The sequence below is a fragment of the Convolutriloba macropyga genome, chromosome 7 (genome assembly GCF_964194025.1).
Source record: "Convolutriloba macropyga chromosome 7, txConMacr16.3, whole genome shotgun sequence".
NCBI lineage: Eukaryota > Metazoa > Xenacoelomorpha > Acoela > Convolutidae > Convolutriloba > Convolutriloba macropyga.
In genome coordinates, this window is record NC_134474.1 from 596,679 (window position 1) to 600,320 (window position 3,642).

Sequence of the window (3,642 nt, forward strand, 5' to 3'; positions counted from 1 at the left end):
ACACATTTTGGTGTGCTCTATATGTTTTCACGCTTTTTTACGCGTATTTTGTTTGTCTAACTGCGATAGCTCCTAAAAAATGTACTTCTTCATTTTGCATCGTCGTTTTTGGTAGCTATTTTGTGTAACGCAATATTTATATTGAACATCCACAGCTGATTGGGGTGGACGAGATAACGCCCGAATGAAAGAAAAAAAAAGAAAATATTTCATTTATTCTAATCATTTCAAGTTTAAAACCTAAACTTTAGTTTTAAAAAAAAAATTCAAAAATCAAAACTTTAACATAAAAACTTATTTTTGATTTATATCCATTTTGACAATTATTTTCCTACATACACGAGTAGTAAGAAACCAGTACACCCTAGGCCACTTTTTGGCACATTTTACCCAAACGTGTTCGATCATGCGCGCGGATGAAAAGTTCTTGGCAATTATTCCCTTTTAGTTTAGGATTGTTGCCTGAAATTGTAAAAGACTTACCTTAAATCGATTTTGAATGTGGCAGGTCTATAAGTTTACAAGGGATATTTACTCAAACTCCGCGGCTTGACGGTTATCATCTCTCTTGACGGTTATTTTAAGAATCAAAGGATATGAAACTAAAATATTTTTTTGAAGGACGGATTAGAACTTTTGAATTTCTTATTACTTGTAAGAGAGGAGTACAAACGGATATTGAATTAATGAAGCAAGGTTAAGAACAAACAATAAATTATTATTAACAAACATCTAATAAAAATATAAGACACAACATTCTGTTTTAAGTCATTGATTAAAGTTTTATATATGTACCCGTTTAAAACTGCTTCTCCGTCAGCATCTTCTTCAGCATCTACTTGTGTTGTATGGACATCTGGATATTAAAAATAGAAATGCACGATTAGAAAGAAGTCATTGTAATCCCCTGTTAGAGCTGTTATTGTCGCAAGAAGCTCCTGCGCGGAGCAGTCGCAGGTTGTTGTATCTCCTCGCCAATACTTCTTGAGACCCCAACCGGGGTGGAGTTGGGCAGCTATCCCCTTTAAAAGCTGTTATTGTCACAAGAAGCTCCTGCGTGGAGCAGTCGCAGGTTTTTGTATCTCCTCGTCAATACTTCTTGAGACCCCAACCGGGGTGGAGTTGGGCAGCTATCCCCTATAAAAGCTGTTATTGTCACAAGAAGCTCCTGCGCGGAGCATTCGCAGGTTTTTGCATCTCCTCGTCAATACTTCTTGAGAACCCAACCGGGGGTGGAGTTGGACAGCTATCCCCCTATAAAAGCTGTTATTGTCACAAGAAGCTCCTGCGCGGAGCAGTCGCAGGTTTTTGTATCTCCTCGTCAATACTTCTTGAGACTCCCAACCAGGGTGGAGTTGGGCAGCATCATCAATATTTAACGATTGCTGGACAAGCGTTGCTTCTTTGCAGGCGGCTCTTCCTCTGCTTCGAAATCAATATATGGACATCTTGAGAACGGCTTTTCTTTTGGAGCTGCATCAAAATCAAATTTTTCTTCCTCTTCGGACTCAATTTGAGAAGTTTTCCAGAACCCAGGATCAGGTGGTGAAAAGGTTTCTTCAATCTCAGTATCAAGTTGTTCAGTTAAATCTCTGGTGGTTTCACATTCACTGATCTCAATATAGGACTTTAGAGGTTTTTCCAAGGTCTGTTTCCGCTTATGACCAATTTTGTAGTGTCCATACGCGTATGAGCTTATATCGTCACTCAGATAGTAACGCTTATCATCAAATGCACTCAAAGCAATTTTGTTAGACTCTGTTATGTTGAGAGTATGTTTGTCACTAGTTATAGATGTTACTAGTTTTCTCAATGGTGATTTTGATTTGAGCACATCTTTGAATTTATCATGATGAAGTGTCATTTTCACATGTTTGCTCATACCCTTGGCACTTTTTTTGACTTTTTGCAAAGTTTTTACAGAGTAAGCGTTTGGTTTCAGAAAAACTGCTTCCATCACAATGTCACCATTCAGCTCATCTGATAATTTAAGTGGCACTTTTTTGTTCAAATCACTATATAAATGATGATCCTTGGGGTAATCACTCAAATCAAGTACGTGTTTCAGCTGTTTAAGCTCTTCGTAAATGTCATCCGTCTCAATTTCATAAAAGAGAGAATCAGTGTCACGATACATCACTCGAGCTTTTTTGTCAAACAAAGGCCCCATTTCTTCATAATGAAACCTGTACAGGTGCAGTTTTGAAAGATCCAAAATAGCAGCACCCGGATAAGTTGGTTTATTACACCCGATCTCTTTCTGGCTAAGAGTGATTCCAACAAGGTTCTCTCGAAATATAGTGCACTTCTCAAAATTGTACTTGTTGCAATAAAATTTTGCTTTCTCCTCATTTTCAACAAATACCATCTTGTAACGACATCTCAAATTTTCCATCGTTTTTCCGAAGCATGAATTGTTCAACAGTTTGAAAAAGTTCTTTTCAAAGGTGCTGATATCGGGTTGTTGTCTTAACTTTGTATTCTGCTCAATATAACACTTCATAAAATCACTCTGGTTGAACTTCAGAGTCTTATGTAGTCTGGTTACTTGGAGCCCCTGTTGACAATAAAATTTCAGAACTGAATAATGACATACATAATTCTGCTTTGACTGAAGCGTTTCCAGAAGCTTTGGGATATGACTGGTCTTGTTTCCCAATTCTACCTGATACTGAGAAAGCATCTCAGTATCGATTTTTAACTTCTCAGCAGCCAGAGGGAAATCATTGTGACAGTCATGTAAGTTGCTAGGATAATTCAGATCAACCATTACAAAGTACCCAACATCACTTTCGTCAGATGTTTGCATGATCTTGTCCAAATTGATGTTTGACCATTCAAATCCTCCGGTTGGCAGTTTTTTCATCATTGTTCCACCGTATAAGTTAACGACATCCAGAAAAATTCCACTTGGTTTTTCTTCATCAAAGTCATGCAAGTATTTGTTGTTAGCTTTCATATATCGTTTTTCACCAATTCCATTCAATCCTCCACGGATGGCTCTCTCACAAAACAACAGCATCTCTATATCAGAGAGCAAGTCCAGTTTAACTTTAGTTGTTTTCAGCATAGCATCCCATGAAATATTAGGTGCACTATAGTAATGACAGGGGTCTAATCCCTATACCTGATCAAAGAGTCTCCGGCATTTTTCAAACACGTCAGCCAGATGAATGACATCAGTTTTGAGATACAACATGAGATAGTCACCAAAATTTTTGCAGCCAAACTTATTCCAAACTTTGTTAGCATGCTGAACATCCTCCTCAGAAACGTCAATTTGACCAGACAATGAATTTATCCACTGATCACCATATTGAGGCATCGATTTTTCAGAGAGTTTCTCAAAGCTATCGAGAAACGAATATGGGAAAACTCCTTTCTTTTGCAAAATGTCGCAATTTTTTTGGAAATGTTTAGATAATTGACAATAGTCCTTTGTTTCGAGTGTTGTAACCAGAGTGTCAAGACTCCCGGATAAAAAACGATAGCTGTCAAGGAAACGAAATTCTTCATATAGTAGCTTGTCATCTTTGCTTTTACCAACAGGAACAAAGAACGAGAATGAGATGTATGTCTCACTTTTGCAAGGAATGACTGTCATTTTTTCTTCCGATTAGATTTCTATGTATTTCAACAGAT